Raw genomic sequence first — 21,220 nt, 5'->3', positions numbered from 1 at the left:
GTTTTTAGCATATGGGTTAAAATAATACTGCTTTCAGCAAGAGGAATGGTATTGTCTGAGCCTTGAGACATGGTCCATATTTAGCTGCCTATACAATATTTCTTCCCTTTGCTGACAAGGTTAAATAGTGAAATAATTTTTCCTTTTCAGTTTATTTTATTTTTACTGTATATTTTATTTCTTAATTTTTCTTAATTTCTTTATTTCTTAAGAAGTGATAATGGTTGGCTGAGATTATCTGCATAAGCTGTGTGACAGATATGAATTGAAAATAAATTTGCTACTCTAGGAAGCTAAAATTTTGCTCCTGTAAAAGATCTTGAAAGAACCATAAGGAAGCAAGACGATTCAGGCCATGCCTTCACTGGAAAAGAGTGTGTGATGGGGGATGCTCATCGCCTGAGAACTCTTGTTCCGCAGTTGTCCTCTGCAAGGGAGGGAAGGCACAGGTGATATGCCTTCCTCCATATGATTGCGAGTGAGAAAGGTTAACCCCCTTCTCTGGGAATCACCTTGCCTGGGTTGGTATGGAGGAAAGATGCCTACAGCTTGTTCTCGCTGCATTTGTACTCGTATGAGAGCTAATGTGTGTTTGCTCAGTGAAAATACGTATTTTTTGGAAAGGAATACAAAGCCTGTGTCATGTAAGGGACTTTGAAGTTCCCAATTTGAAAAGAGTGATGCAACAATCCTTCATATGTCTGTGCCAGACTTTCAAAAGCTCCCAGCAGCCAGCAAGTACCATTGTTCTCAACGGGAGGTGCTGGCACCGAATGCTTTGGAAGATCTGGCTCTAGCAGTGCTCCTCGGTACCCCGCACCCTCGACACACCAGGCGCGGGAAGGTGAATAACACTGTTCCCTTTCTGCAGGTGGGAAATGGGACTTGAGGTTCTTTCCTCAAGTTAACGAACTGAGCCAACTACAGGTTTCAATGGCACAATCATTAAAATATTACTTAAAAACAATGCACTAATGAACCATGATGACTGTGATTCTGATTACAGTCAGCTTAACCATACTGCTGATTACCATGAGAACATAACTTGTGTCGTTTGCTTTGAGTGGCAGCCGAGTCTGTAAATACAGCAGTTTTAAGTAAACTAAACTATTACTGTTCTCAAGTGATACCTTGTTTGCAGGAGGTGTAGCTGCACAAGGACAACATTACCTGTCCCTTGCTCGCAAGCACTGGTATCGTCTGTGGGAGTCTCAAATACTGATAGCATGCAACCTTCAGGAAGAGGGAACTTTTCTCTCGTTCGAGGCCACGTGAGACTCCCACTAGTCTACACGTGGTAGGAATTAAATTTTGTGAAGGGCAAGTCAGGAGGGTTCCTAACTTTGCTGCTGCTTGGCCGTAAGTGCAGGGCGGGAATTAAGAGGATGGAGGCTCTCCAGTTAAGGCGCTCCTGAAAATGAGGGTTCTTTTCTGACTGTGATTTGGCTCAAGTAGCTGTCGCATCACCATCACTACGGATGACATGCAAAACAGAAAAAGTTTTTTTACCTTTCACATACCCTCTCTTTCTTAAAACAGTCACACCAGCTACTGTTAATTCCTACTGGAAGAAGTTGTGTTGGAACCTGGTAAATACCATCAATAAATTTTTAAAACCCTTTACTTGATGCAAGATAATGCTATTTACTGCATAACCAGGACAATTTCCAGTCCTACACATGTAGGACACATTTCACTTATTATATACTTGTTCTGTCAAACAAGTGAAAGTTGAGATGTGTACAGCAGTATGATTCTGAGCTGGAGCTTGAGTAAATATTTCCAGATTCACATGAAAATTGTGAGAGTTGGTAAGAATGAACAGTATGATTTAGAGTTAACTTCAGATGACGTTGTGTTGATCAGATTTCAATAACATTGTAAATAACATCTGTTATGCTCCTAAGCATGGTTTTGTAAATATTTTTCTAGGGGTATCAGTTTTTACTCACTGGGCACAGTGATAATCTAATACTGTTTTTTTTTTGGAAAGGCATTATATGCAAGATTCTTCCCAATTCTGGAAGTAGTTTTTGATAACGATACTGGGGCAAAGTTCTTAAAGAAAAAAAAAAAGTCAGTCGCATGCAGTATTCCTAGAGGCTGGAAAAATGAGTTGGTACAGTTTTTAGTAACAGTCTATGAGCGAGATCCAGAAAAGTCCATTCTTGGCTGAGACATTCATGTTACCAAAAGGGCTTTCAAAGAATGCTCTGGGAAGTCATTTCAGGATACATAAAAGTTGTAGCCTGGAAGGGGTCTACATGCATGTGGTTTTAGCAGGGGCAAAAATCCTGGTTTCTCTGAGCTCATGCGGAAGAGAACATAATGTTCTCTTTAGAAGAAGGCCACTTAAAGAACAGCTGCTCCACAGCACTGCAATGTTTGGTGAGCATGCTGTGCATCTGGAAATAGATATTTTTTTTTTCCCGCCCCCCCCTTCCTTGAAATTAAGCTGTGGTCTAAACTTATTCACATCAGTGTTTGTACAGTCTTGTAGTTACAGTCAGTATACATAGGCAGCACAAAAACTCCACTGTACCTAAAGACCAGCTTAACACATTTTCTTTTTGCAACCTCCTTTTCTTTGGAATAAATGTGTTTTGCCCAAAACCTCCTCCTTCTCTCAAACCAGGGTATGGATTGTTGATGAGCGGGCACCGTCACTTGTCAGCCCTGGTATGAGAAACGTGCCAGGGGTGAGATCTTGTCCTGGCAGAAGGCGGGTGACAAACTCCTTCCTCTACCCTCTTCCAAGCCTGTGTCAGTAGCTGCTGTTACTAACAAGCATTCTGCTCCCTTGAAGTTTTTCTCCTCCATTCAGCTCAAGTTGAATGTAAACTTGGGAAGAAAATGTGTGAGCATGTGCACGCCCACGTTATGTGCTTGGGGAGGAGGGAGGCAATCTGGAAGGTCAAACTGCATCAGGATGATTCCTTGGAAATTCTTCTGTAATATACTTTAAAAAAAATCTTTTAAGTTTTCAAATACAGAATCTGTCTTTAATTTATGAAAACAAGGCTGGCCGTTTAGTTTAATTCAGGAGTTTTTTTTAGGTTGGCACTCTAACTTTTCAGTTGATAATTGACTATTTCCTCTTCTTAATTACTGTAACAATCCTTTCTATATTCAGATTACCTTAACACTTTCATTTAATGCTTTAATTTCTTCACTTAGTTTGTGCATCTCTAACGCTAAGGACCCTGTGTGATTTGCTGAGGAGGAAGAGTGCAAGACAACATCCTATTGACCAATGGTTTGGTAACCTTCCTTTTTCTTGAAATGGAGATCAAATGCTGTACAGTGATGCATTTATTTACCTTTAGGTGTTCATATAAGCATGAGTGGGACTGGATTATCATTTATAAATAAACAGGTCTGTAACAACCCAAGGGAATGAAAGATGCATGAACATATTGTTGATATGACATGCCTATTTTCCAGGGGTTGTTTCCCCCCCACCCCAATTATTGTTACAAACGCACTAGTAATCTGTTATTCTTGGCCAAAAGAACAACTGTTGTATTACTGTGACTTTTCTATTCATTTATAAAGATGAAAAATGATAGCTGATACTGTGCTGGTTTCCAGACTGATGAAGGCAATAAAATAACACCATCTTGTTGCTGCAGAAACATTTGAATTTGGAACTGGAAAGATATCTACTAAATGTTTAAGTTTTTAGGATTTTTTAAATTTGAAATTACGTAGGAGTAGGTATAATGCTGGCCTGGTGCAATAGGGAACTGTGACAATTCATTCCGTCTTCTAGGCAGTTGTCAAAGGCAGCCTCCTAAGACTGTTCAAACACTTTGTCAGAGAACCACCGATTTTGTTATATGCAAGAAGAAGTGAACAAACGCATAGTACTTAATTGTTAACAAAGCAGATAAATTTCATGTTTTACATTTGTTGTATGTGGTCCTTCTTACCAAAGGATTAATAAAAGGATCAGTCACCACATAATTCCTTTCTTTGCCTGTTGCTCAAGCTTTTATCCTTGTTTTTCAGTAACCTGGCTGGTTTTATTTCCCTGTCATTATCGCAGGGATAGACACCAGTAGAAGCCTCTTCCTCTGACACCATTATCAATATGGAAGCAGAGTAGCTCTGTGCCTGCTCATCCACAGCCGGGCTTCTTGAAGCGTGATCTCATGGTTTATTGGGACCTGCGCTTGTACAGGGCACAGCTTCCCAAAACTTTGCTTAGAACCTCATTGCGTTAAGTGGAATCCAGGCTGGTTGGATGCTTTGTGCTTCTTTAAAATGTTCCCGCTGGCTAAGCTTTTTCTTTTGTTCTGGAGATTGCTGATACACCATCCATCCTTACAGGGCAGATGCATTTTTACCTTCATTAATGATTATTTGAATTGTTAATTCCAGCTGGCAAAAAGGACGGAGAACGAATATAACAGCGATTGTTTACTTATGGTGATCTCTTGGAAGCATGTTTGCTGCTGGCTTGCAGTTTCTGTTTTTCCTGATTTTTTTTTTTCTTTAGTTTTATTTCTAATTACTTTCTTTCCATTCCTAGCCATTTATTAACATGACCTTGAGTAGGTTCATAGTCATGCTTTATTTATTGAAGTACTCTGCCTCTATGTTGTTGGAGAAATTACACAAGAATTACACAGAATGGCTCTTCAGTGCAAACTGGATCCTGAAAAATCTTGTAATTACTTTACATACTGACTTTTTTTGATGAATTTTGCCCAGATACCTCTCTGATCCCAGCTGTGTGGAGCTGTTTTGCACCTTCACTGGTATAACTGAATTTAATCATGTGCAGCTTGCTAAATGCTATCATATGATAAAATACCATGGTAAAATTTGTCATGAACCATGAGAAGCTTTTAGCAGGCAGGATAATTGCACTAACATTTGCTCTGAAGTACACTAGAAATGAATTTAACACACCATTGCTAGTGAAGCACATAGCATGATAAAAATACTCCAAACTGCCAACTAAGTCTTCTGAATTGCTTTTGAAAACTGTCTTAACTCTTGTACTTTCTTCCCTAGCACTGTGCTAAAAAAGATTATCTAATGCCACAGATAAAAAAAATTAAGATAAACTGCTAGAAAGTGTATGTCTCTTCATGTAGTACATAATAATTGACCATGTACTTCATTGTTATTACAGTACATAGAATTACTATACTTTGCGTGTCACATCATTTATTAAATGCAGACGGAATTGTTTCTGGGTTAGAAAAAAAAAGTGGTCATGTGAAATTTCAGTGATGTACAAGTATGCTAGAACTAGAAATCAGCTGTAGGGAGGAAGGTGATAAACTAAGTTTGGGAGGAATTATTATGAGTGTGCCAGTATGCTAAGTATAGAATTCAAATAATCTTTTAAGAGATTGGAGAAATGGCCTAAAAAAGAGGAGTAGTTCAGTTATGGTAAGAACAAAGCTCTGCGTTTAAGCAAGAACTACCATGTTTTCAGGCCGGGAGACGAATGACAAGCCAGCAGTTGTATAGACTTCATTGACTTTCATCTACTTGGTGATCTACTATAGCCCTCGGTGTCTTACTGCTGCAGGGGGCAACTGCATGCAGATGTCTTTAAAACCCACGAAATAAGCCTGCTATGCCAATGAGTCATGGTGATACCTCTGTGTGGAGTACTGTGCCCAGATGGGGATGTTGCGTTTCAGGAAAACTGTGGGCTGCTAATTAGAGAGCAAGAGCTGAAAAATTTGGAGGTCCAGAAGATGAGATTTGAGACAAGAGGAGGAAGAGGAATGATTCAGTCTGTACAAGGGAGGGTGTAATAACACTTGTTAGCTACTCAAAAGCTAAAAGAAAAGTAAGCTGTTGTTCCTGTACACTTTGAACAGGTATAATGAAAGACTGGAATTGAGTCCCATAGTGAGTTGTCGAGTATCAGTGTTGGAAAGGTTTTAAGACTGGATTTAGATAAGTATCTGTTGAAAACGGAGGAGCTACAGTTGATACTGCCTTAGGCATAAGAGAAAGACTAGACGAGCTCTTAAGGGCCCTTACATCTCTGCTCTTCCCTGATTCCCTAATATAGCTAAATCTTTTCATCTGTGTTACTGTCATCACAAGTGCAACCGACAGAGAACGTACCACCATAGCAGTGTTGCCAGGCAAATTAAGTGACATTTTGTATACTCAGTGCAAGCTTATTGCCAAGAATTTTCCAACCTTTTCCAGCATGAAAAAAATAAAGAAGCAGCTAGAGCAAGCAATTATATCTGTATTCCATTTTAAATTTGGTCAAACATTTTGGATTCATCAGAATTTGAAAGAGTGTAAAGGATGTGGAAAGAAGGGTATTGTCCACCCAACCATCTGGAGAAGAATATAAAAAGTCCCTGGAGATGTTGCATTGTGCAATAGCTAAAGCTCTTGACTTACCTTCAAGTGCTCTAGACAGAAAACATGTGGAGGGGGAAAGGCAAAATGTAAACAGTAAGCATGAAAGAAATAATGCTGGCCTGGGTGCAGCATCATGTTCTGACTGTGAGATCCAGACAGTGAGGATTGCATTATTCAAACAGGAAACTGGAGGAATGTTTCTCCAGTGCCTATCTTTCCAAATCCTGGAAGCTGAGCATAATCAGCTAATTGTTAGGCTGGGCTGTTAACGAGGAGACATTTGTCCTCTAGCTGCAGTGTTGCCATTCCTAGGGCAGTCAGTAAGAACCACAAATGATGTGCAGTTTGTGTTCCCTTAACAGTCCTACTTCATGAGCAACCAGTTCGAGCTCCTGCCCGCTCTCCTGTCCGATAGGACCGCATCTGAATCTTTGATTTGGCCTCTCTTGAAGCCTGAAAGAGGCAACCAGTACTTCAGCCCCAAGACAGGAATTCTTTATCCAGCATTTGGGCTGATGGATCTCCTCATCAAAGCCAGATGTGTTGTTAGGAAGTCAACAAAGACAGCAGTAGTAGATGCCCAAATGATGAACTTGTACCTGTCATGTGAGCTATGCAGAGAAATAGGAGCTTCTGAGTGATTTTTTTCAAAGGTCTCTTAATTATAATAGCTTTCTGTTGAATAGAAACTCAGAAGGGTGAAAATAGAATTGTTAGTCTTTGACTGTTTTGCCCCCAAAGCAGCTTTTGACAGCGGCATTCTTCATCAGGTAAAAAGCCTGTTCATTGTTGCTCTGTCCAAGTTTTGTGCAATGGTGATGAGGGATGCACCATCAGCTCAGTAGCGCAGTCATTCTAAAATACGTGTTGTTATCAGCACTGCTACACGTTGATGCCTTTGTGGTGTATTCAGCATGAACTTTGTGTTCCTACTCCCACTGTCAGCCTTTCCCCTCCTCTGCCCCCTTTCTTGAATTCGGGGTGATGCTGCAGTAGGAGTGCTCACAGAGAGGGCTGAAGGCCCTTTGCTTCCTCTCGCAGCCAGAGTTGGATGAGAGCTGGTGTGCGGGAGATACCTGGTATCCGCTATCCTTGCTGAAGACAGTGGGTGAAAGAGGGGTCTGCACTGAGGATCTTCTGACCCAGGAGGAGTGGGGAGGAGCAGCGAGGTTGTAGCACTAGTGTACCCTCTGCTGTGGCATAGAGTCCTCGGAGAGGGACCTCCTTCTACCCAGTGAGATTTGCTGTGGAATGACGTGTTAATGGCTAATGCTCGTTTCCATCTTCTAAAACTTAGTGCCTTGCCCAGCAGGATTTTGTGGTATCGTAACAGGACGTGGTGTTTTAAATGGACTTGCCCGTAACTGCTGTGTTCCTGGTGGGGAGCTGAGTGCTCTGGGCATTCCTCCTCCTGGACTAGCGAGCGATGGTCCAGGGTCCGTCGGTGAGTGAACACCTCTTCACCCACAGAGCCAGCCCTCAAGCTGTGATCGTACTGATCCTTTCCGGGTTCGAGGCTGGGGACTCCCCCTCTTGAAAGGGTGTTCTGTAGCCAGTGCTCTGGCTGCCTCCCATCAGACTGGATCCGGTTCAGCTGTTGTGCTTTCTCTATTGAAAAATGTACAGAATTGTGGCTAATTTGAATATCTAAAGTTTCTGATGTGGTGATGAGAGTGTGGTGGAAAGTGTGATTATTTTACTCTGATTAAAACTGCTTCTGGCTTGAAAATTTGAGCCGTTTATATGGAAATCTTTGAAGGAGACTGCTTGCTTTTGAAGACAGTAAAGTCAATGATAATTCCTAGCAGTAGTTGCATCTTTCTCATGATCTCGGATATGATCTCACTGGCTCTTCAAGGGGGCTGTAACCCTTTTGTCTATCAGAGCAATGCAGCACGTGTACTCCCACTCATGTGACAGGACCACGCAGCTGTGGATCTCCCCACTTCTTACTCATACTTTTCTTTATAGCGGGCAGTGGGTCGTTTAACCATTATTTATGCATTTGGCAAGGGGGATGTTCTTGTATGCAGACTTTAGAGTATCTATACGAAAAGACATTAAAAAGTCATTATAAATATTTTTTAAAAATCAAAATCAATTTAGAAGAGTCAGAAAAATTTGTTTCAAACCCAATTACAGCAAATTACAATCTATTAATAACTTTAAAGACATGATAAAAAATCCAGTGCATTAGATGGCAAACACTGTCTCTTTTTCTGTCTGTTCACTTATTATTTGACACTGGGAAATGTCTATTTGCAAAAACGCTGAATTAGTTGTAACCCACTTTGCTTTTGAAGATGATGTGAATATAAAAGAATAATGTTCTTTCTTCCTGATGACTTACACTTACTTGTTTTACTAACATACATCCTGTCTTAGAAGTGGTTTCTCCTTTCTTCTTCTTGGGAAAAATTCTATCACTGAAGTATTTAAATTCAATGCTGCAGTGATTGCTCTTGTCATTATTTTATACCCTGGGGTTTTTACAGAGTCCTTTAATGCCACGCTGGTGATGGCTTTGTTTATCCTTTTGTCTGAGCCTTTGGAATGACGACAATGTACCCTCAGTGCCTTCAGGTCTCAGTGGGACCTGACATTTGGATAATTGGGGCAAAACTCCTTAGTAGAGATCTCAAGGTTAACCATTTGACTTGGACGCAGGAATGAGCATCTGGAGACACAGAGAGATGATTTCCTAGAAGAGGACTCCTGGAGGAGACTTCCTGGTGAAGAATACAGCTCCCGATGCTTCACCTTTGATGAACACTTAAAACACCCAGGGTAAGCCTAAAACGTACAGGGCTTACAAACAGGAGTGCTTAATGGGTAACTAAAGTCATAATTGCAAAACAAGCTTATAATGCTAAATAATAATAATGTGTAGTTCCTGAGGCTCAGCAAGCAAATAAATCAAAGCTGAAAATGATCTTTATAGCCCCCCTCTTACCAAAATTAATTTTCTTTGCCCACTCTCCAGTCCTGTCAAGTGTATCTGTTGCACGCCAGAGAAGTCAGAGGCTTTGCGGTTACTTCAGGCAAAGACTGTGTCTGTGTGCGTGGGTGGGCGTGCACAATATTAATGGCCTTTGCGAATGTCCTGCCAGGATGCTTTATAATGAGAGTCCAGTTGCGTTAGCAGTAGCAGTGTGCTGAGCGGGAGAGGGGCAGGCAGTCCATCAGGACTGCAACTCTAAGGGTAAGCTGAACTTCACTTCTGGAGTTCAGTCTGCTGCCACTGTAAGTCTCCAAGCGCTTGTGCTAATGTGTTGCAGTGGCGTGTCCCGCTGAATACATGAGATGGTGCAGTCTGAGTTATCTTTGGACATCCTCTATCTATAATCTGTATTTTATGATAAGCAGGGGACTTCTGTAAAAGAAGAAATCGCATGCTTTGAACCCAGGTACAGATAGCTGCATGCTGGTATCCCAGTGAGAGGTGTATTTTTGTAATGTGCTGAATGTTTATTTTCTGCCTGTCAAAAAAAAAGATTGACTTGCACAGGTAGCCAGTGTGCGCAGAATGGCTTTAACACCTAACCGAACAATCACAACTGAGAAGAGGCCACACAAAGAGATGTGGTCTGATAACATTGCCTATTGCTATGAAAAGAGAGGTTTCTCTGAGTCCACTTGTAACAGACTGGTTAGTAGAGAATCACAGAGCCAGGGTGAGTGAGTAACTTACTGTTGGGAGGTTTATAATTACTTTTGAGTTGACCAGTGGAGATTCAGTCTGCCACGAGGGATGTCAGTGCAACCTTCACTAAGATCTCCTCTCTATCTTTAAACCTGCAATTTTCCTCTTTGTCTTGCCTGGCTTGAGTTTCGCCACCTTCCCTTAACTGTGGCTCAGCTAACATGCCTGCAAGTCTGTTGGCCATTCCGTTATTGGGGTTGGACAAAATGGAGATGAGCTGATTATGTCTGTTGATAATTACTGCATCCTGCCCATCCAGTAACCCTGTGGTAAATATGGGGAGTCATAAATTAAGATCGTAAAATAATAACGTGATTTAGGCAGGAAGGGACGTCTGGAGATTACCCTTGCCTTGTCTTCTCAAGGCTGGACCAACTTCAGTTACACCAGGTTCCTCAGGGCCTTGTTCCCCCTTGGATCTGTAAGGATGGAGATACCACAATCTCTCCAGGCACCTGTTCCAATATTTGGCTACTCCTGTGAATTTTATTTCCCCTAATACAGAATTTGCCTTGTTGAGACTTGAGTCTGTTGCTCTTCGTCTTTGTACAAGCTTCACCTTGAGTGCACTCTGGGAAGACAAGCAATTGAGATTTTCAAGCAGAAAGAGAAAAACTGCAAAAAAGCAGCCCTGTCCATTCCCTGTTCACCCTTGGATCCTCTAACTGATGGTGCCAGGGTATGTAGTGATGCCAGCAAAGTTTCGTTTGCATCCACCAGCAGCAGGAGAACATTTATGAGCAAAACCATTCTAATTTCCTTATTCTGTTCAGGTCTGTAGCTCACCAACAAAGTTTAAGGAAATGGCAGGGAGCTAGAGGCTTGTTACAGGGCGAGTGATGACAGGCTAACTGCACCCCTGAAAACTTTATTGTTCTCCGCGGACTGGATTTCTGTATTACATGCAGTGAACCTTGTTGTGGAAGCCAAGAGCAGGAATTACCCTACACCTGTGGTTTTGACCTACGTTGGAGTGAGGAAGAGGATGTGTCTGCTTCGGCCTCCCATTTCTGATTAGCTTCCTTTCAAGTGGGGTTTCCCCATTGCAAGACATTACGTGGTTATGCTGCTTCTTACAGAGTGTCTCAGTGTTGGTGCCGTGCACAGCGCAAGGGCAGATGGGGTCTCATCTTCCAACAACCTGTATTTTAAACGAGCAGCAATGAAGTAAAGAGATGATCTGTATTGTGCATTAGCGCTTCTTACCGAGTCAAAATCGCTTCCGAGAATAACTGCCCTTGCCTGCCATGTCTCCTCAGCATTTCATCTAACAGATCTGATGTGCAGAGGGCAAATACTGACAGTCTGATTTTTGGCACACTTCCAGTAAAGATTTTAACCCAGTGGTGTTTCTCGTATGGGAATTCCTTCCTTACAGCTGGATGAAAATTTCTCCTAAGTTTTCCCTGAAGCCACTTGGTCAAGTCCCCTTCTCAGAAGTGGGAAATTGCATGAGTCCTGTTAGCAGAGCAGTCACCTTTGATTTAATGTGGTGAGTCTGATAGAAGAGGAGAGGTCTAAAAATGGTTAGTGCTGTATGTTAGGATAGAAGTTTTCTGTGTCTTGTAATCATGTGTTGAACACTGCCAAGCATTCTTATTTTATCAGGTAGTTACTGTTGTTTCTGGCGAAATATGGCTGACGAAATGCACAGCTTGGCTCCTTGTGCAAAGGGAGCCCTTCTTAGGAAGCGGGGACTCCTGCAGCATGAGTAACTGATTAGGACCGGATTGCAAGAACTCGTAAAATGATTTGGAGTTGGTTGGAGAAGTAAGAAATAAAATAAGAAACTAGAATGAATTGCAGATGTGAGTTGTAGATTTTAAAATGGGAATCCTAAAACCACTTGCCTAAGTTGAACCACATTAAGGGCTTGAGAAACACCAGGTCCATGGGAATCCTGTGCTGCTTGGCATTGTGTCCAGAAGCCTCTGTTTTTCAGGCTAGACACCACATTTTCAGCTAGAGACTGTTTGGGTTCCAAGCAGATTTTTTTCATTTTGTTTTAAGCTAAATTAAAAAAAATGCAGCCAGCAGCCAGGAGAATATTTGGCTTTTGTTTCTTTACCAGCTGTTTTTGTTCTCGGAAACTCATTTTAGCTCCTGGTGTGTTTCTTCAATTTGTAGCTTATGAATTGCAGGAGCAGATGATACGCTGCTGAGTGCACCCTCTGTACGGAGCCGTGTGAGAACCGAGCAGTTGTGCGCTAGCGAGGGCAGGCGAACAATTTGTCATTAATTCCTAGAAAGAAGGAGCTTTTGGGTGAAGGTCGCTAGACAGGATCTTGTGACGGAGAAGTTGGCTGCTTTCAAGAAATCTTGCTTTGTAAGAAGGCTTTAACGAGCTCCTTCCATATCTTGAAATGCTGCCTTCCATGGGGCGGTGGGCAGCGCCTGCTGCTCTTGGAGCCGATTGCCGCAAAGCGCACAGAGCAAAGGCTGTGAAGGGTCTGTACACGGAGCTCCTCTTCACACCTTCTTCCCTTTCTGGCTTGGGAAAGCTGCTCGGCTCCGCCAGCCCCGGGTTCTGGCTGGAGAGCTGCTGTCCTTGCTCGCAGCCCGGCCCCTCGGCGTGCGGCCCCGTCCTGGCCTGCTGGCGCTCGCACCCTGGGCGGTCTCCGGCCGCCCCGACAGCCCTCCTCCCCCTCCTCCGGGCCGGGGTCTCCCGGGGTTCCAGCATTTCCTTTGATCTCCTGCTGCTCAGCCTTGGCAGAGTGACCGCCTCATTAGGGTGGGGGCCAAACGCTTGCCTCCGCACAGCTATAAACCCAGAAGGCTGCTTGCATATTTGTTGGGATGCTTCTTATCTCAGCCATTGTTTTACCTTTCCTGCTTGTTCCTTTCACAACCGCTTTTGATCCAGCTCCATAGCGACTAACCCATCACACACCCACGCACGGGGGCATGCATCATCGGCAGGGAAAACAATGCTGTTATCTCCCAGTTATTGCTAATGGCGTCAATATTATTCTTCATTTGCCTGGTGTAAGAATGAGAAAGAAAAAGACTGTGTTCGGACCTCTAATGGTGTAAATGCCTGGCTTGTCAGCCTAAATCCTTTCTGAATCCATTTACTTTACAGTTTCTTCTCTTTGATCTCAGCCCCGTGCTTTTTCTCTGTAGCTTTGATTTGTTAAACCGTGTAGTGCTTTATCATGTGCTTAATTTTAAGCACAGTGAGAGTGCTTATGTGCTCAAGCTTGTTCACAGATGTGTTTCTGTCTCAGGACTGGTGTGTGAATGAGGAGCCAGGGATTGTGGCTTAATTCTAGCAAGGGATCTAGCTGGGTTTTCATTCTGAAGAATTATTTTTTAAAGACATTACTTTTTCTGCACAATTAATTTATGGTGCGGTAAGATAAAAACATTATTTAGATTTCAAATGCAAGTAGCCTAAAATGAGGAAATGCCAGAGTTAAGGATGCCTGCACAACACCAACCTACCACAATGTGGGTGTGAATTATGACAGTCTTTAATTACATGACCACATACCAATTTTTTTTCCAAAGAACTGTTGCTTTTCACAGTGTTGAAGATAGATGTGCTCTGGAGTGTGTAGTTAAGAAAGCTCTTGTCTGTCAAAGCTCTGCCTCACTTGTTACCGTGACCAGAGGGTGTAGAGGGAACCGAGCAGTGTATTGCAGGAGAAAAGGAAATATTGCATTCCTACAAAAACCTGACTTCTGTTCTTATTTCCTCCATAGAGGTCTCATACAAAGGCAGCTGTCTTAAAGCTAAGCACACTCAGAGCAATTTTTCAGAGTTTCAGTTAAATTACCTCTGGAAGGAAGAGGTGATAGGACTTGTGGAATAGAGAAGAGTAAGGGTTGAGTTGGGGGAGCGGGATTGGTGAAGGAGAGCCGTGATGAGGGAATCCTCTTTTGGGAGGAAAGAGCCAGGTAAGTAGTTTATAACCTGTGGAACATGATCAGTGGGTAGAGGAGGAGGTTTAAATGGCACAAAATCCCTCCTTCTGCTGTATTACCTGGGATGTGCTTCTCTGCCTAAAATCTTTCATAATTTTTCCCACCATCCTGGTTGTGATAGTTTAATAAAAGATACTTGATGACAAAGCTAGAGCAACATAGCTGTAACAGTACTACTTGTGTGGTCAAGCTGAATGCTTTAAAAAAATAAAAAATAAGCCCCGAGTTCCCGAGATCTCAAGGTGTGTGCCTCATAGTAGTGGAAATGTCTTGTCTCTCTCTGTGTTTCAGTTTACTGTTGGAAAAATAGAGATAACACTACCTGGTACACTGGCTTTCTCATTTCATGGCTTCTAGTCTTAGTACTGTTGTGTGTTTTGGTGCATCACCCTCTATCTTGAAGGTGGTGATGCTGGGGAAGGGAGGTGTTTTGCAGAATTGTAGTTGTTCTTCATCTGATTTTGTTCCTCACAGAAAATTCCAAATGAACTTATTGGCTGCATTTTCAAGTACATTATCCTACTTTTTTTTTTTTTTTAATCCTAATGTGGTCCCAACACCACTTCCATTCCTGTATCTTCAAGGTAGGAGCGCTGAAAGCTCAGCTGAAAAGCTCAGCCTGCTGAGCAGGGCAGTGCTGGTGGTGCGCTGCCGGCGGGACGAGCCTAAGCCCGGGTTAGCTGAGCTGTAGATGTGTTCAGCCTGGAGGTCCCTCCTCTGCATAGGCTGGGAAGTGGACGAGGTCTGCAGCAACTCTCTCTGTCTAAAGATCCGTTTAACCAAAAGGGAGGCTTTAAATCAGGATGTTTTAGTCCCGAGTTCCTGTGAGAGCTGAGCTGTCCCAGGAGAATCCAGTACTGGTTTCTGAGATAGGAAGATGCTGAGCGTCAGTGCTGGTTGTCTCACTCGTGGGCTGAAAGTTGTTTTGAATGCTTCTGTCTCACTTCGGATATTGCCTCTAGAATTACAGTTAGCATAGCCCTGTAATTACCATGCCACGGATAAAGTTGGTATTTATTACACTGTATTTTATGTCATGTTCCTCCATTGTTTTAAATTAAATATTTTTATAAGACCAAAAAAACCCAAACCCCACAGATGTAAGCCTTGAAGAGAATTGCATGTTTTCAGAATCTTTGGCAATGCGTTTAGTTTGGTTGGTTCTAAATTTCCGTCATCTCCTTGTGCCAGCTTACTGCAGGTGTGCTGGATTCACGTCATGCTGTCGCTGCTTTACATGATGTAAAAAACTTTGTAAATGCAACAGCTAAGAATGCAAAGTATTTTTTCAGGGATAATATACTTTTAAAAAAGAAAATCCAATAGGGTGGTTCATTTAAGCCTCTTAAAACTGTTGCAAAAACTGTGTTAGCTGTTGCAAAAACTGATTTCCTCATTTGTATTCATTTTTTAAATTTTTTGGATTTGGGGATGGATAATTGCTTAGCAGCATAAGAATATGTATAATTCCCAAATACTTTAGCATATTACCTCTTCAGCAAGTCTGTTATACTCCATCTTCCTTTGTCCCACAAAATCCCTTTGCTCTATAGTGAATCCCACAGTATCAAAAGGGGGGAGACTCTTTTTTTTGATGAATAGCAGCTTGTTGTAATCTTTTAAGTTCAAATTCTCTTCTGTCCGAAACATGTTCTTACTGAGGCTTGGGCAGTTTGAAAAAACTGATGAGCAATTTACTCTTAATTTTTGTCTTACTAAGCCTGATTATTGTTTTAATTATCCATTGTTATTGTTTGTGACCTTCCACTAGAATTGTTCAGTATGCGTTTAGAAAGATTCCTGCTTTTATGTGAAGAGGGTGTGACTGTGAGGAAATGTTTTTTCAGTTGGGTGGAACAACTTATCTTTCTTGTGCTTTCTTTGTGGGACATTCGTCTTCAGCTGAATGCTGCAATCACTTATTGAATTGTTTGTTGCCTCCAAAAAGAAAACGGTATTTTAGATTTAGCGGATTGAATTGTCTGTTCCCCTAAAACCTCCAGGTGATCCTGTTTGCTGGGGTAAAATGTTTGAAGGAAGCAGAGATGCTGTTAGTACCCAACTTTTAGCATATAGGAAAAGAAGGAAGAAGTTGGGAGGGAAGGGACTGGGCAAACCTAAACTTCGGAGAAACTGCACTCTGCAATCAAAATCTTTTACATATGGATTGTGCAACGTAGCCATGAGGCAGTAACCGAATGTGCTTTAATGAATAAAGTATTAAAATTGTCACTCTGTAATTTGTACTTGATGCGTTTCTGTTTTGTATCTCGAGGAGTTAAATTCCTGCGTGGTGGAGTCAGGGTTTTGATGTAATGTTGGAAAGCAAACGCTGCCAATTTGGAGTCCATGACTTTAGTAATTGGCGGTCCTACTGCGTTATCCATAACAAATGGACAGTTCAAATGCTTTATGTTTATAGAACTAATTTCCTAATTTAAATGTCTATTTAAAAGCTCTGGTTTAGTGTTTCATTTCTCAGTGACCCCATTGTATTGAGGAATTGAGTTTCACATCAGAGTCTTTCTAGATGTAACACAGTACATTTTAGGAGCACTGCACTCTGAACCATACTGAATATGAAAGGCAGCAATGAAAAACACTCTTGGTTGCATACAAACTATGTGAGGTACACTGGAGATTAGAAAATATTAAGTATATGGCTGAGTAACAATTATTCTGGAAAGGTTTAGAGATGTGAAGCTTAACTCTGCTACAAACCTGTGTATTATTAATAAAATTATTTTCAAAGTAGTCATTTAGTCTAATGGTGATATTTAGTGGGTACACTTTTAAAAGTGTCTAATATATGAGGTTGGACTTCCAGCTTTTTCAGTACGGTGAACTATATAGATACATTGTTTTAATGATCTATGCACCTTTATATTTAGTTTCTCAATTGTAGTGCCATTCAGTCTTTAAAAATGAGTTGCAAACAGTTTTTACATTTCACATCCATGCAGGGTTTTTGAGTGATTTGTTTGGGGCAGGGAAGAAGCAAAATAACCAGAGGGTTGACTTTTTTTTTTAATAAAGATTTTAGTGCAATTACTTGGTATACAGATTAGGTGTTTATTGTTTATGTAGTGGTGACCTGTAAAAAAAAAAAATTATATATTTGAACAAAACAACTTAGATAAAGACAGCGAGACTGTAAACTACAGAAACCAGTGTATCGTTTTAGACCAGGCACATTTGGGAACAGGTTTATGTTCCAGCTTCTTAAAACCATCACCTCTTGTTTTAATCAGTAGCATGCTTGTTGAAAATAAACCGAACCTCCTGGGGGGAAAACAAATGAATAATGTCCCACTTTTCATTAGAATCTCATTAGTTTTGCAGTTATGAGGTATAAATCAAAAAACATAAGCGAAAACAGCAGTTCCCAAACACAGCGCTGTTTAGATTCCCGCTAATGGATGTCTGGCTCCTTATACTTTATGTCAGTCTGTGATTGGAATTCAGCAGGGTACCGTAAGGTTTTTAGGCTTGGTCTGGTTAGTATAGATAGCATGAGAAAAATACATCTGTTAACGTACGCGTTTGAAAACAATTTCTGACTCACATGGATGTGAATAGGTGGGCAGTCTACTCACCGATGTATTCTCGGGGGGTTGCATCCACAGCGTATTTGAACACGTTTAACTTGGCCTGAAGGAGATGCATTTTTAAAGAATTTCTGCTATGATTGTGAAAAACATGTTTTAAAAAAAAAAGGCTTAATTGAAACTTTTTGTCTTGGATGTGTTTTGCAATGCAGTGATTTTAATTTTAGTGAAATATGGACATTGTGAAACTACAGAGATCTGAAAGTGGGCACGAAAATAAAGGAAACTTAAAATGTGTTTCCTTCACACGCAGTTTTTGCAAGCTTATGTTAAACCAGATAGTTGCAAAAGCAGAGTGTGATCGTTCATGACTTAAGCAGCTAATGAAACTTGCAGAGGTCAAGATGGGGAGATGCACTTCTTTCCGCATAGTAGCTTAGTGGGCTTGGGGGAAGAAAACTCCCACTGTAATAGGAAGATTGGTTTTATTTCCGAAGCTGGTGCTGTGATCTCTAGTTGAGTCCTCATGAACATAAGCTCTTCTTCGTCCTGTCCCACCATTGCAGCTCTCAGTGTCCGTTTCTTCTCGGATCAATGGACTTTCCTGTGGCAGAGGTGCAAATCCCAAAGGAGAGGAGCGGGGTGCACTCTGGGTTCTCTCAGCACAATCTCATTTACTGTGAGTACTGTAAGGAGAGTGAGGCAGCGTAGGGAGCAAATAACAGGGAGAAAGTTAGGTGATACAGTCAAATCGCTATTATTATTGTCACAGATTCAGAGAGCGCCTTGCTTTGATGTCATTATTAACCTGTGCAGAGTGCCAAGCTGGCTGAGGTCTGGAAGCAGGACAGCCATCATCACAGCATGGGGAGCCAGGTCACAACCCTGGTCGATCTTACACTGCTTCCATTTCGAGTCTGAGTGTCCCTGCGCTGCCTTCCCGGGAGCGGGGAAGGGTGGCTTAGGGCACAAGAAGAGCCTGGCCAGGCGTTGCTGTGCCAGATGTGAGGTGACCCCCTGCCAGACCCCTGCCCCTGCTCTGCTCCTCGTGCTCTGGGTTCGGGGGGCTCAGGGGCTGGCTGCAGCACTGCTTGCGCCCACAAACCAGCTCGGGGCCCGAGAAGCCCTTCTGCGGGTGGGCACGGCTCCGAGGTCCAGCGCGGGTCTGGCAGGGCTGTGCTGGCCAGCTGCTCTGCAGAGCCGCCCTCCTGTCTCTGCAGCCCACGTCAGCCTTTTCCATCCCCTGGCATGGGCAAGACCCCTTCCGAAATTCCGAACCCAGGAATGGGCTGCACTCTCACACAGGTAAAACACAACCCCACACCGAAAAAAAACAAGTCGAGGAGGAAGCTGATGGCCTTGTGATGGGGTAAGGAGTGAAGGAGATGAAAGCGTTCTCCTTTGGCTGGTGCTGTAACTATGGCCTACTTGTCTGTAGGTCTTGTCTGCAAGTACTTGTCTTGTACTTAGCTGAGAAAATGCCTGTTTGTTGGTTGCTGTTTGTTTATATAAACATAAGACCCACGCAGGCTGCTGTTACCTGGGGAGCCTTTTCATATTAAGACCTTTAGGACAAAGCTAGACTTGTTTGCTTTTTGTGGTTGTGTCTGCTGAACCACATGGCTTTTATTATAAATATAGTAGATAATGTATATAGCAGTTCAAGGAGAGGAAAAATGTCTCTAGTTGAACCAAATTCTATGAAAAATCAATTCCCCGTTTAGTATTACAACAAGAAGACTACTTGCTTGCATTTATGTAATACTGAGCATGTGTAATTTTAAAAAGTGGTACCTTCTTTCATACAAAAAATGAACTTGCTGGGTCCAAACAGATTTAATAGCTGAGATTGGAGGGCGCATGCAAGTCTGTTCAAAATCTGCTGTAATTTGACATGAACTTTGATTTCCTGCCAACCTCAAAATGTAGGTCAGGAAAAACAGGTACTTGTTTCTACAACAACTGTTTGATTGCTGTGGCATAACTTGCAGAAGTGTTCTGCTTTTTTTGAAAAAGATTTGCATTGATTTATAAATCTTTGAATTTAGAAAGGCAAACGGATCTTTCACTTTTTCCAGAAGTGCTTCATTCTTTCCATAGTATGTGTTTGGAAATCTGAATGCTCTTTTACTTGGAGAGCAGGGGAGAAAGAAAGTGAAATGCTCACCAGTTTGAAATGTTTTACATTTTTTAGAGCAGTGCAGGCTGCGCTAACAAGCATTTTGAACCCTTCCCTCCGGAGTGCCCTGGGATGCCATGTGGCCTCATTAACTTGGCTACTCCAGGAACAGATTGAAAGCTGCTATTTTCATGTATATTGTTTAAAACTTGGCTGCGGTGATGAGGTGGGGAGGGAACACCAGGGAAGGAAAAAACAAAAAAGGGAGAGAGCAGGAAAAAGAGCCTTAAGGCCGATATTGTTAGTTGTTTTGTTACAGATACGGAAATTTTTGCAGTTTTGCTAGGATAACATCATTTTGGCTTTGATATATTCCACTTGAGATGTCTTCTTTACACTTGCTGAGTTTAACTTGGATTGAGATGAGGAACTTGTTCAGATTTGAGCATGGCTCTGTAAAGTTTCTCTTGGTGGTAGGCTAAAAATAGAGCAGTCTTGCATTTTTTTTCCCTGCTGTGGTCTAGATGAGGTGCAAAAAGAAACAGACCTTGTATTGTATATGCTGTCTCCTGGGTTTCGTTCTGTCCCGAACACGGGACACACCGCTGGTGTGTCTCCTTTGGAGGAGCTTTAAGCCAGCTGACAACTGGTTCAAGGTCGGGCTGGGTGAATTCGGGCAGGTGGACACCTGAATACCTCCATGAGTTCCTCGGTAGGGTGTGTGCACCGCTTCAGTATCTCGCACTCCTGCTTTATTAGCCTCCGTGGATCTGTGACGGAGCGAGGCTGTTTCACTCTCTGTCTTAGCCAGGAGTAGGGCTCTAGGTAGTCATTGAATCACTGCCTGAAGTGGGCATTAGAGTATTTTTGTGGAGGAGCAGGGGAGGGGGTTTCTCCTCAAAGTTGGGCTGTGATGGAGTGGAGTTGCTCAGGAGAAAAAAAGAGTTGTCCTGCTTGTGCTAAGAGTAAAAAGAGTTGTCCTGCCCTTCTCTGCGTGAAATGGTGCTGTCAGGTACTGCCTGGGTGGTTAGCGAAGATTTTGGTAATCTGGTATTTCTGACGATACAACTGATGATGGATTAGTCTGCAGAGGGCCTTGAGCTTTCTTTTGATGGGCACTGAAGGGTATTCACATTTGGGTATTATTCAGCCCTCCCTTCCCACTGCCCCCTTCCTCCTCCTCCTCCCCACCTTTCATACAGAAATACCGCGTTTCCTCCTTAATCAAACCAGCAGGTATGTATGAATCTCCTGATGCCAAATGAAACCGTGGTTATCACCAGTTACGGTCAGTGCAGCCATGTGTGGCCATTGCCACCGGGGCACCCTGGAGAAGAGCAGCAGCCTGTCCGAGCCTGCGTCCCCAGGGCTCGGGGAGCGACACCTGGGATGGGAGCAAGGGCTGCCCGCCCAGCCTGCTCTCTGCTTCTCTCCTGGGAACGACAGTTCTGCAAAATCTGCGTGTTTTAAAAGTGATTCGTTTTTGTTTCAGGCTACTGCATTTGAATTCAAAATTTCAAATATTGGGTACTCTGAATTTCCTATAGAAAACAAGTCTACCTTGCTGCTATA

The 21,220-nt window shown here is 42.4% G+C and overlaps 1 protein-coding gene across 5 annotated transcripts in view; it reads left to right on the top strand.

Annotated features, from left to right (window-relative positions):
* Positions 1–21,220, top strand: part of EXD3 (exonuclease 3'-5' domain containing 3) — a 295,665-nt gene that overhangs the window by 28,682 nt on the left and 245,763 nt on the right. The window contains exon 7 of one of the 5 annotated variants that reach the window (XM_075170194.1): positions 9,019–9,138. The exons of the other annotated variants lie outside the window; for them this stretch is intronic. The gene's annotated coding sequence lies outside the window, so the exon portion shown is untranslated. The remainder of the gene's footprint in view (positions 1–9,018; positions 9,139–21,220) is intronic. 5 annotated transcript variants of the gene reach the window in all.

This window comes from Calonectris borealis, chromosome 21 (assembly GCF_964195595.1).
Source record: "Calonectris borealis chromosome 21, bCalBor7.hap1.2, whole genome shotgun sequence".
Taxonomy (NCBI): Eukaryota; Metazoa; Chordata; class Aves; order Procellariiformes; family Procellariidae; genus Calonectris; species Calonectris borealis.
Note: the sequence above shows the minus strand (reverse complement) of the source record. Positions and strands in the feature narration are given on the sequence as shown.